General features: G+C 32.9%; 1 protein-coding gene across 2 annotated transcripts in view; it reads right to left on the bottom strand.

The window, feature by feature from the left end:
• Positions 1-249: 249 nt before the first annotated feature.
• Positions 250-13,551, bottom strand: part of PURA (purine rich element binding protein A) — a 31,209-nt gene continuing 17,907 nt past the window's right edge. The window contains exons 2-4 of one of the 2 annotated variants that reach the window (XM_070940822.1): positions 3,679-3,744; positions 2,504-2,633; positions 250-1,322 (exon numbers count right to left, since the gene is read on the bottom strand). The gene's annotated coding sequence lies outside the window, so the exon portion shown is untranslated. The remainder of the gene's footprint in view (positions 1,323-2,503; positions 2,634-3,678; positions 3,745-13,551) is intronic. The other variant, XM_070940821.1, reaches the window with a different exon arrangement.

Here is a 13,551-nt window from a genome sequence, read left to right as displayed (position 1 = left end):
AGCAGACTTGTTCAAATGCAGAAGAAAAGCCGAAAAAAGCAGAGTAATTTTTGAGGCTGTATGGTCTTTAATAAATAGTGAAGCAAAGTTCTCTGCACGCAGCCCCAAGTGCAGGACTTTTGCCTTCCTCAAAATTTTAATCAAATGAATATATTGAAACTGATTACTCCATACAATTTTTAAATACTTATACCCTGACAAAACCGAGGTATTATCATTATCATTTAAAAATCACCAGAAAGATCCATCTTAAATCAAATAATTTATTAAGTAATTACATGTAAACACTTTATATTGACTAGCAAATACATTGCTTGAGTATTCCCCTTCCCACAAAGGAAAATATTCTGTTTAAAAACAGATTAACTAATGGTATACATTCACTGTACAGTGAATGTATGTACAATTGACACTTTGATTTTCCTCATTTCTTATTCATTTAAAGTGCAAAAAGATATACATTTGATCAGCATTGCAAGACAGTGTCAATAGTAACTTTGGTCTATCAAGTGAAAAACTAGACAAAATTCCAATCTTTACCCTACTATTTTTTTAGGAAAAAAGTAGAGAAAACAGACCTTGCAAGACAATCTTAAAAAAATAAATAAATTCCTTTTCACATTTAACTGAAAATATTTTCAACAAAAGAAATACTATTTTGAACAACGAAACAAGCATGTTTACAATTTATAATTAGTAGTTACACTTAAACAGTGGCACAAGTACATACATCACAGAATGTCTGAACATTTCCCATTAGGGCAAATACAACAGTTATGAGATGATATCCAGGCTTTATTCTGCAACTGAAGAATAGTAATTATTTACATAAAAATGTTTAGTTCAACATTCCAGTGTTCTAATGTGTGCACTCATACAGTATATGGTTATTTAATAATTTCAGAAGTTACAGAAAAATATATCCAATGGAGCTTGGCACATCTAATAAATATTAACTAGCAAAAATATGCAGACAAGAGAAACATTGTTCTGTTCTTTACAGAAAATTGACATGTGCAAAACATTCTATATCCAGAAAGGAAAGGTATTTAGGATTACTTTGCCCTGTCAAATCTTTCCATTCAAATACAAGGATGTGCACCATTGTGAGAAAAAGGAAATCCCTTTATTTTAAAAGTGGTTATAAATTTTAACAGTACCCCTACATTCAGATAACAAAAAGTCATCCAGCAGTCATTATTTCTCAAGAGGCAATAACATTCTGAACTTCCTGGATTATTTGTGCAGGTACCTCATCTTGAGAAGAAAAGATTTTCAGAACAAGCACTGATTTCCAGAGTAGTTCCCATTATTCTTCTTACCTAGAAAACAGTTTGGAAATGTTTAAACTGTGCACAAGGTGCTAAAGCCTTGGGACAAATCCTACATTTGAGCCAAGTTCATTCTAAGTTAAGAATTCAAGAGACCAGAAAATTGGGAGGATCTCAGGCCCAAAGAATTTTAAAACTAATTCAAAATTATTTACTTTTAAACTATTGTTCAGTTTTTATTCTGTCAAATTTGGAAGTCAGTTTTTATTATCTTTCTGATGGCATCTATTCAAAAATATTTACAAACCCTGCTGTTTCATTGGCCAGATTTGCACATAAAGGAGTAAAAAACCTTCATATGGAAAAATAAACCATGTTAACTATTAGCAGTTTTTGGGTAAACTGCTTTTGCTTCCTCCTCCTGATTGTGAGAATGAGAAAAAAAATAGGAACAGGAATTTATTAATAGATTCTCATGACTATGATTAAATACTTCTAACAACGAAGGATTAGATGCTGTCTTTAAGGGGCTAAGGTTGATTTATGAATCCTGACTCATTTGAAGGCTTAGTTTCTGCTTTGTCTGCAGTGAAAAAAATGTACACTTGGTAAATCCTAGTTTGTTTTAACACTTGAAAGTAACAAGAGCAAATTAGCTAGAAAAGGCCTTGTTTGGGTGCTGCCATATATTGTCCTAGACCTAGCCTATCAAATCAGTATTTGAAACTTTAGTATTAGATTGTGAGCCCGATCATTGTGTTATTCACAATTTCAGATTACCTTGTTAACAGACACTCAATAAAGATATAAATCCACAAAGATTTAACAATATTGGGCTTAGAATTTCAGTTGTATGTATGTATCTCTGTATCTCTATAGGGATATTTTTAATATGTGGGAAAAGTTTGCGCACAAAATTATCTGTATCTTTCTAATTAAGAAATCTGAATGCTGACAGAAATATAGTATGGAAAAGTGAAGCACATTGGCATCTGTGCAACAATTTGATTAAATATTGACAATATTACAAAATTACAATATTGACACTAAAAAACCCACAGCTGATATACCTAATTAATGACGTCTTCTTTCAATTTGAAATCATGAAAAGAATTATCTATATAGATAAGGCTCATAATATAGTATTTTGGGAACTTCTTGAATTGCACTGTAATTTATAGGTACTGAAGATATTTGACTTTTAAATAACTTATTTCAGATGAAACATATACATTTGAATTCCAGAGAAGAAAGAGGAGTTCTCTTCAAGTCTTCTGAATGATTTGAAGATGGACCAGTGTCAATTGCCCAGATTAAAGTTGTGGCCAATAATATTGCACAATCATAATCACAAAAAGACAGCTGCAAAAGGGGAGGAAAATTAGTTTTCAATTGGGACAAGAAACTGTGAAAATTCAAGAATGAAAGGGATTTCGTTTAAAAGAAAGAACTGTGATATAAACAAATATGATAAATGCTACACAATTCTACAGGCCATCCCAGCATTCACACAGTATGACAGCCTATATAGTTCCACTCATTTAGTGTAATGCTTGAAATCATAAAAAGCATTATGCAGAGGAACACGGAATCCTAAACCCAATTGCCAATATATGAGATTCCCAATACATCCATGGGACTGCAGGCATTCAGATATCAGAAGCAGATGACAAGAAGCACATGAGGGTACAGTTGAAGTTACCAGTGCTCCATTGATAGAGACTATTTGATTTGTAAATTAAAAAGTATGGCTTGATATTGATACATGTTCTTTAAAATCAAGAGTTAATGGAAAGAAGGGTGCTGGCAGGTAATTTCAGTTAAGTATACTATAATAAAGTATCACCAACATTTCAAATGTTCAGAAAATATTGCAATATATTCAATATATTGAATTCAATAAATTCAATGTCATTCTGTATTGGCTACTCTCACTGTAGAATTGGCAACAATTTTATTTAAATCCAATCCCACTTTTATTTAAATGATTCTGTAGAAATCTATTTCAAAATTCACTTAAAGCACAATCCTATTTTAAACTCAGTGCTTCATTACTACATGTTAACACTTTTTGGAATGATATGTTTAACATATACTGGTAAGTAGTCAATGCCCATCTAAGAATTTTATTAAATAGGTGACTAATTCACTCTGCAATTTTATATATTAAAATAAAGAACATTTAAGTTGAATGTTCTTTTGGACTTCAGTATAACTATATATAACATTTTCTAAGATGAAAAGAATGCCCAAAACTCCAGTTTGCACGTTTAATAAAGTTCAATTTAAAAAAAAAAATGGTGGCAAGCAGGAAAACAAAAAGAATACTCCATACTTTCCATAACCTGAAAAACAACAGAATTTGTAAATAAGTGGGGAAGGACAGAAACAGGAAATGAAGACTGACCTTATAAACAAAGATATGTTTAGGGCTTCTGGTTTCAGGAATAAACCGATATTTACTGGTAAAAGTCTGCCAAAAAACAAAAATAGAAACACAAGATTACTGGTAAATATTGGTTTATATGGAAAAATTGTCAGCGTATTCCCCAGTTTCTACAGACTATTGCATTTTTAACTATTTTGTGTATCATTTTTTTAAAACTGAGAGAGAATGTGTGTGTGAGTCAGACAGAATATGGTGTATGGGGAATCTCAACAAAGTATAGTGCCTGGGTCTCTTATTGTCCCAAACCAGAAGCCTTGTGCTACTGAAAAGCAAGCAAACAAACTTTATTCAATAGTATAAGCATTTTCCTTTTCAAAATATTTTCACAAAGCCTGCTTACGCTGAGTAACATTTAAAATAAGCTTTTCTTTCTATGCAAAATTCAAAGATCGTATTAGAATTATGAAAATACACTTCATGTGAAGGAAAAAACAGACCATATATTAGAGTGTATGTGAAGAGTGGTTTTCCCTTAATGTACAAAGTAAGTCATGCTGGTTCATTTAAAAAAAATCATGTCAGACCAAAACTTTTATTTGCAACATTAGATTTCCTATCACACATCATTTTGTCCATATTTGATTAGTCTTAATAAGAGTATTGCATGGCTGTGTATTCAGGGAAATTTATGAAGAATGGTTTTTTAAGAAATATATTCTTATTTATTTTGATATACTGATTATATATCAGATTAGATAGGTAATCCACAGAGGTAATCCCCCCACTACTAAATTGGACATGATTTTAATACCTAATAAAAGTACTTAATATTCAAATATTTAAAATAGACTGAATATACTTAACATGTCACAATACATTTCCAAAAAACAGATAACCAAATCAGATTTCTAGATCAGATTAGTTTTTGAAAATGTAAGATCAATATTCTTAACTATTACACAGCTTCTTATTACCTATGGAGATAATGAAAGAGCAAAGTTATTATAAACATTTTAATTATGCCATCATCTTCACTTTTATTGGAAATAGAAAACTAAGGATCCAGTTTTCATATCTTATTTCATATTTATATGTATCTTTTAATTAAACATTGCAAATTTGCAAAAAAACCAACCCTACATTTCTGGCAATTGAAAATAAGCTCTTCCTTTTTGTACATTATTTTACCTGCCTTTTCTTAGCATTGTGAAGGCATGCAACAATCTAACATGGTAAGTATCTTCTGCACAAATACATGTCTAAAATATGTGTCTATTTCAGAAGATTGCATGTTGATATGCTCTAGGAGCACAACAAAGAATAGGGCTGATAAGAGAATCTTGATTCTGAATTAATGTATGTACTTGTAGGTAGTGCAAGTTTAACTTTTCAACAGATTAGTAGTTGTCTAGCTACTGAGAAAAAGTAAAATGTTCTACTGGGAAACTTTGTTGTAAAGAAACAAAATCTTCTCATTGCCCCACTGATATTAACCTAGACAGATCCTCTATGATGCTAAAGTGGCATAATGTGGTTAAAAAACATTTGTCTTAACATCTTGTCATACCTGGTGCAATCAAGATACATGGCCCAGTTAGGGAGAAATTTTTATTATTAATAGCCAGCCTTTGGAGATGCAAGTAGATATTCCATTTCCAATGACATACCCCTTTAATTTTTCCTTTGTAGCAAAAGTCTTAAGAAGGATCAAAACTTACAAACCATGAACCCGAGTTGCTTCTGATTTTTTTTTTTTTTTTTGAGAATATAAATCCAGAGATTTAATTGAGACTGGACAAAGATATTTATTTGTTCAGAAAATGGAATCCTCAGATCAACTTTAAGCATACCTTTAATTTTCTTCTTCACTCTAGGGATTTGTACTCCTGGTAGATCTGGGGACATCAGGTAATTATTATTCATTTAATTATTCTTAAGAAAAAATGTACAGTACAATGTCTTTAGCCACTATGATGGGACCAATGAGGCCCCTTATTGTGCAATGATGTGAGAAAGGGGAGACAACAACAGTGTAGTATATTGACTATTGACAAGTTGTTGCTTGTGGATTCAGCTATGGTAGAAAAAGGGGGTGAAACATTTCCATAATTGTCGAGGACATGGAATAAGACAGAGGTGGATCCAGTTTTGGTAAATAATGAAAAAAAGTAGGAAGGAAACAAGATTGGAATTATTTAGCCTTCTTTAAAGCCCATCTTCAAATTCAATTATGTTATAATTATATATACTTATCTTCTATTCAATAACCAATTTGTCAAAATAATGAAAAGCAACATATCATACTCAAAAAACAATCCATGCAAAAAGGTGCAAATGAAAAAAATGAGACAGATCTGACCCTCTAATGGATTTGTAAACTCTAAGCTTACAAATGTAAAGCTTGGGGGTTTTGCCTTAAAAGTATTTCTGCATCTCCACAAGGTAAAATAAAAACATTTAAAACATTTGTAAAACAGATATTCATTGAGAAAAAAAAATTAGACAATATTATTGTAGTCAAATCGTACTGCAGCATATATTTTAAATACTGAATTCAAGATAATTGCTCCTGTTAGCATTTCAATTGTGCATGGCTATGCAATGGCTATGCAATCAATACATAGCACATGATTTCTGAAAAGCACTTTGAAATATTGCAAAATATAGACTATATCCATGAATGGCACAGGAGTACAATCTGCAGGCTTGTACCATGAGAACTTGCACTATGCTCCTGCATAGCACATATACTAATTCCTCTTGCTTTTCACTTGTCTTGGGTTCTTCCATCTTCTGCATCAATTGAAAAAGGAGGTTTGGAATATACCCATTCAACCAAGAAATAAATATATTAAATGTGTGATTACTTCATATAATCTTCCGTTTCTTGAAGATCATGAAGCACAAAGTGAAATGTGAAAATGAGAAACACTGGATCAGAACAGAAACATATTTATACAGTTATTTAGGGGAAAGGGAAATGGATCAACACAGGAACCATATAGTATGATTTTCAAAATCTATGTCAAATACTATATGCAATTTTTTTTCAATGAAGTTGTCTTAGTTTTCATTTGCCAACATAATAGCTTTGCTAAATGCAATTAGTAAATGGTAACCTATGACTTTTCTTAAGATTGTGACATCCTTCATTCATTTTTGCAGTATTATTCAGATGATGCTTTTTCCATCACCATGCAATCACTTTTTTTCATATTAGAGAGAGAGAGAGAGAGAGAGAGAGAGAGAGAGAGAGAGGGAGGGAGGGAGGGAGGGGGAGAGAGAGAGAGAGAATTAAGCCTTTACCTTTCTGTCTAAGAATGCAAGGACAAAGAAGACAATGGGTATAAAAATGGGTTGACTCAGCCTTCCATCCTTTCTAAGGTAGGTAAATTGAGGACCCAGTTTGTGGGGACAATAAGTTGACTTTGTATAAATATACAAAAGTATGAAGGCTATTGCTTAACGCATTGTAAACTGCCCTGAGTCTCCGGAGAAGGGCAGCATATAAATCAAATTAAAAAAATAATAATAATAAAAAAATAAAAGAAGGGACATGTAGCTCAAAGCAAGGTGGAAAAGAAACCTGTGTAAATTTACTTACTTAGTTAGTTAGTTAATTATCCAATTAATTATTCTATTCCTATTCTTCACAACAACCCTGTGAGAAGATTTGGACTGAGAGAGAATGATTGGCCAAGATCACCCAGGTGATTTATACAGAGAGGAGGAATAGTAAAAAAAAGTGAAATTATTTGGAGTAAAGTAAATGTAGGGGAAAAAAGCCTAACATGACAACAAACTAAAGTCACCATTCAGAAATAGCTATTCCCTGAAATAGCTGGAAAGCTTTCATTTGTTCTCAGATTATGGATAGCAAAAAAAAGGTGAGGAAGAATATGTTAGCATTATCACCTCCTATGTTTTAAATTTTGTGTGCTGCCTTGGCTGAAATTTGCTTATTTAATTTAAAAACTTTTCGATTTCAAGTCATCGGGTCAGAAATATATGTGCCAGTTATTGGTTATTAGTGTTCTTTTTGTTGAAGACAAGCTAATAAACATGAATAGTTTTACTAATGCAAATTACCTGTTGTTAGAGATAGTGATAAGGACAGAGACAGACAACCTATAGCATTCTGATGTTGATAAACTATTGTATATATATAATACACACACATATATATAATACAAAGTTATAATATATAATATCTATAAATAATTGAACTAGATCTGGTTCATTCGACAACTATGTACCTGTTTTAATCCCATTGCTGCTGAAAGCTAATCTGAAAACAATTTATTATACTTACTTTTAAACTATGTACTTAGTTTCTAAAATGAAGCCTACACTTACCCTTGAAAAGTGATTAAAATTTATTATCAGACACTCTTACTAAATATGAATTAAGTAGAATCATTTTTATAGTGCTGTAAATCATTTATTTCTATAACTAACCTCAGTTTAAGTCAAAGCTATCGTCCTAAATTTATACAATGCTGTATGTGAAAACAAGTTTTATATTTATTAACAGAACAACAGAGTTGGAAGGGACCTTGGAGGTCTGCAATAGAGGTTGACCTCTATTGCAACACAATTGCCTTATGCAAATGCAATAAAGGGCATGAAGCTCAGGGAGCATATTGTTTCTCAGTTGTTCTGGCATTATGGAATAGCCTACTTTTGGATTTAAGACTTTGGATTCAAGACTTTTTTTTAATGTTCTACAAACTACAATAGTTAGACAGAGGTGTTCCTTAGAGTGTAGGGTGATTATTTGTCATCATTTTTAAATTTCAGTTTAACAGCTCAGTTATATTTTGGTTGCTTCTATTTGATTGTTCTACATTTTTTACAGGTGTTGTCTTAGACTTAGATCATAAATAAACCATAATATTTACAATTGTCATTCTAATGGCAATAACAATAGCACTTAGATGTATATACCGCTTCATAGTGCTTTACAGTACTTTCTAAGCATTTTACAGAGCCAGCATATTGCCCCCAACAATCTGGGTCCTCATTTTACTGATGGAAGGCTGGAAGGCTGAGTCAACCTTGAGCTGGTAAGGATCAAACTCCTGGCAGTCAGCAAAATTAACCTGCAATACTGCATTCTAGCCACTTTGACACCAAGGCTCTAATGATGCTTACCATGGATGTTGGAACTTATTATATGTTTTTATTGGATTTCTGTATCTAGCAGCATACAAATTGAAATAAATGTTGTTGTTTCCAGGAATAAAAATTATATGGTTATTTCAGCAACTCTATTGACTATGATACATGTTGAAAACTCTACCATTATACCTATTTTATACATCTAAGCAGAAACATCAGAATTAACACTGCCTCAAATAGTTTTCTGCAACATGAAATTCTGACATGAAAAAGGAAGAAATTGACAAATGTTCTTAGCCCAACTTGTTCCTGTTACTTTTTTCTTTTTAATTCTAAAAATAATGAGGCCATCACATAATCACTTAATGCAACTAAGTGAGGCAACAGTACCACAAGTTCTGTCTTAGGCTCAGTACTCTTCAATATCTTCATAAACAACTTAGATGAGGGAATAGAAGGGAAACTCATCAAATTTGCAGATGACATTAAGCTGGCAGGAATAGCCAACACCTCAGAAGACAAGCTAAAGATCCAAAAAGATCTTGACAAACTTGAACACTGGGCCCTATCTAACAAAATGAAATTCAATGTAGAGAAAATTAAAGTCTTACACTTAGGCAAGAAAAAACAAAAGTACACATATAGATCAGGGGTAAAATCTACTTACCTTCCCTACCGGTTCGGAAGTGCACGCGTCCCGCCCGCACGTGTGGTCCACTGGTATGCGTGCTCCCGTCGTGCACACTTGGACCCTCTGTGCATGCGCAAACTCTTCTGCGCATGCGCAGAGGGTAAAAAAAGGTTACTTTCTGGTTAAAACCAGGAAGTAACAACAACCAGGTGGGTGGGTGGAGCCTCACGCTGTCGCCGCTACCGGTTCTCTGAACCACCCATCGCCATCGCTACTGGTTCGGCTGGACCAGTCCAAACCGATAGCATTTTACCCCTGATATAGATTGGGTGAAACCAGGCTTAACAGCAGTAACTGTGAGAGGGATCTTAGAGTCTTAGTGGACAACCAATTAAATATGAGCTAACAGTGTGTGGCAACAGCTAAAAAAGCCAATGCAATCCGAAGTTGCATTAACAGAGGGATTCAATCAAGATCACATGAGGTACTAATACCACTCTATAAAGCCTTAGTAAGACTACACCTAGAATACTGCATCCAGTTTTGGTCATCACAGTATAAAAAAGATGTTGAGAGTCTAGAAAGAGTGCAGAGAAGAGAAAGATGATTAGGGGACTGGAGGCTAAAACATATGAAGAACGGTTGCAGAAACTGGGCTTGGCTAGTCTAGTGAAGAGAAGGACCAGGAATGACATGATAGCAGTGTTCCAATATTTGAGTGACTGTCACAGAGAGGAGGAGGTCAACCTATTTCCCAAAGCACCTGAAGGCCAGATAAGGAATAATAGATGGAAACTGATCAAGTAGAGAATCAAACTAGAAATAAGAGGAAATTTTCTGACAGTAAGAACAATCAAGCAATGGAACAGCTTGCCTTCAGAAGTTGTGGGTGTTTCATCACTGGAAGTTTTCAAGAAGAGACTGGACAGTCATCAGAAACGGCGTAGGGTCTCCTGTTTGGGCGGGGAGCTGGACTAGATGACCTATAAGGTCCTTTCCAACTGTATTATCCTATCCTATCCTATCCTATCCTATCCTATCCTATCCTATCCTATCCTATCCTACCCTACCCTACCCTACCCTACCCTACCCTACCCTACCCTACCCTACCCTAACCTATCCTATCCTAAATACAGAAGTTGTAATACATAAATTATATACAATGGTTCCCTTGTTTTTTCTGAAAAATTAGCAAAAAAAAAAAAAAAGCAACATTTTAGATAAGAAACAGATTTAATCAAGAATGGCCTACCAATAATTTAGGTAAGGGAACCATTTTGACAAAAGTATTGGTTGCTTGTATGGCTGTGATACAAGGATATTTTATACAATACAATACACCAATTAAGAGGAAGATGGATGAAAAAATCCAAACTATATTACAAGAAATTAAATTGAAGAAGGAACTCTAGAACTCACCAGAAAATTCTAACATACTTAATCAACTAAAACTATTGGAACAACAAATTTCTTTATTGACTGTTTCAGATATTGAAAATAAACTTAAATATATGAAACAATACTTTTTTGAACATGCAAATAAATCAGGGAGATGGTTTGGCATACAAACTAAGAAAACAGACAAAAAAGAAGATGATAACCAAGCTTCAAGAGGGGAAAAAGACTTACATGGATAACCAAACATTCAAATACTTTTTTTGAATTATTACACTAATCTATATAAAGAACAAGATAGCTCTTTAGATACAATGGAGGAGTATATCACAACTAAAAATCTTCCTAAACTATAGGAAAACTACAAGCAAATTTTGAATAGTCCAATAACAACTTTCAAAATAATAGAAGCACTTAAAACAGCTAAAACAGACAAAGTTCCAGGACCAGATGGCTTATCGAGCAGATTCTAAAAATTTTTTGAAGATCAATTATTTCTTCCAATGAAGGACTTAATTAATTCTATTTTACAGGGAAACTCTATATCAGACTCTTGGAAGGATGCCTACATTTCTTTAATATCCAAAGAAGGATTGGATTTAACTTCTGTAAACAACTATAGGCCAATCTCTCTCCTTAATAATGACTATGACCTCTTTACATCTAGGATTATATAATAAAGACCAGTGTGACTTCTTACCTAAAATACAACTAAAAGATACTGTAAGAGTAATTTTGAATATAATTGAATATTTACAACAATGTAGTGACAAACAGGTTGCATTAGTATTTCTGTACTCAGAAAAAAGCTTTTGACAATTTAAACTGGGCCTTTATGTTTAAAATAGTGGAAAAGATGGATTTTGGATTGGGCTTTATACAGTCTGAAGTCCATCTATATACTCAGAAAGCTAAAATCATGGTGAATGGAGACTTTACAAAACCAGTTGAAATCCAGAAGGGAACAAGACCGGGTGTCCTTTATCCCCTTTATTATTTAAGAGTGTTGGAACTGTTAAATAAAGATATTAGGGTAATAGAGCAAAGGACTACAAATTAACACACATAATTACAAATAATGTGCATTTGCCGACAATTTGGTATTGATTGTGCAAGACCCGTTAGAAAACATTGAATGTGTTATGAGAAAGATACTAAGAACATAAATGTGGCAGATCAGAAGAGATTAGAATTTAAAACTGGTTTTAAAGTTGTGAAAAAGTTACAGTACTTGGGGGTGATTCTTATTGAGGAAAATTCTAAGCTTTACAAAAATAATTATGGTAAAATATGGAAGGAGATATAATTGAATTTAAATAGGTGGCAAAATTAGATTTGTCATTAATGAGAAGAATCTCAGTAATTAAAATAAATATACTATCTAGAATGTTATTTCTATTTCAGACTATACCAATATTTATTACAGATTCCACTTTCAAACAGTGACAGAAACATATATCTACATTTATTTGGAAAGATAAAATAACAAGAATTAAATATAAGCTGCTACAAGATTCTAAAAACAAAGGAGGTCTGGGTTGCCAGATTTTAGATTATATTATGATGCTTGTTGTCTGGTATGATTAAAAGATTGGGTAATTTTAAAAAATTCAACGCTGTTAAATCTCAAAGGTTTTGATTTGACATTTGGGTGGCATGCCTATCTGTGATATGATGAAATAAAAGTTAACCCTGGCTTTACAATTCATTTTATTAGGCAACCGATTGCACATATATGGTGGAAGTATACCCTGTTCCCCCAAAATAAGACATCCCCTGATAATAAGCCCAATCGGGTTTTTGAGCGCATGGCAATAAGGCCAAGCACTTATTTCAGGGTTCAAAAAAATATAAGACGGTCTTATTTTCGGGGAAACACAGTAAAAGAAGATTAGCTGATAAAGTGTCACTTTGGCTATCATCTCATGTAATCGAAATCCAGGTTCATTTTATCATATGTGGTGGTCTTGCAAATATGTGAAAACATACTGGATAAACAATGACAGTGACAATGCAAAAAATATTAATGAAACCTGAAGCTTTTCTTTTAGGTATGATGGATAAACCAATTGAAAAATAATTTGGGGTGGTATTCTGCGAGGATTGTACTTGTCAAAACACTGGAAAGAAAAAGAGATGCTGACTGTTGAATGGATTTTGAAATTGACTGAATTAGTGGAGATGGCGAAATTAATTGCTTTGATTAGAGATTATGGACTAGACATATATAAGAGACTGGAAATCGTTTGTGGACTATTCTACATGTTAAATTTAATAACAGATGGTTAATAGAGAGATATGAAGATTAGTGTAATGTTTAGCTCAACCTTTTTTTCAGCCAGGGTGGATCCTACATGTTAAATGTTAAATCCAATTGACCACTTTTCCCTCCTTTTTTGTATGCTATTTTCTTCTTTTTAGGTGTTGTTAGGGTTGAATGTATGTTTTTGCTTTGTTTCATTTTGTTTGTTTGTTTTACTGTTCTGTATTTTATTCTCCATGATAAAACAATAAATTAAAGAAAAGAATGGCCTACAGTTCAATATAGCAGTGGACATAAGTCATTTTTAGACTAACAGGAGAGATGCGCAAGAAAAGTATCAGTATTGCTAACATCCCAGTATATGTAACTGAAAATAGATGCATTATTTTTAAATTTTCCTTATATAAATCTTCCAAATACAGCATTTAACTGTTCCTTATAGGAATGGATGACAGCTATTCTTTGAATTAAAGCAAAGAAG

This window comes from Pituophis catenifer, unplaced genomic scaffold (assembly GCF_029215685.1).
Source record: "Pituophis catenifer annectens isolate HBS135680 unplaced genomic scaffold, rPitCat1.0.hap2 SCAF_3, whole genome shotgun sequence".
NCBI lineage: Eukaryota > Metazoa > Chordata > Lepidosauria > Squamata > Colubridae > Pituophis > Pituophis catenifer.
This window is presented reverse-complemented; position numbering and strand designations above follow the sequence as displayed.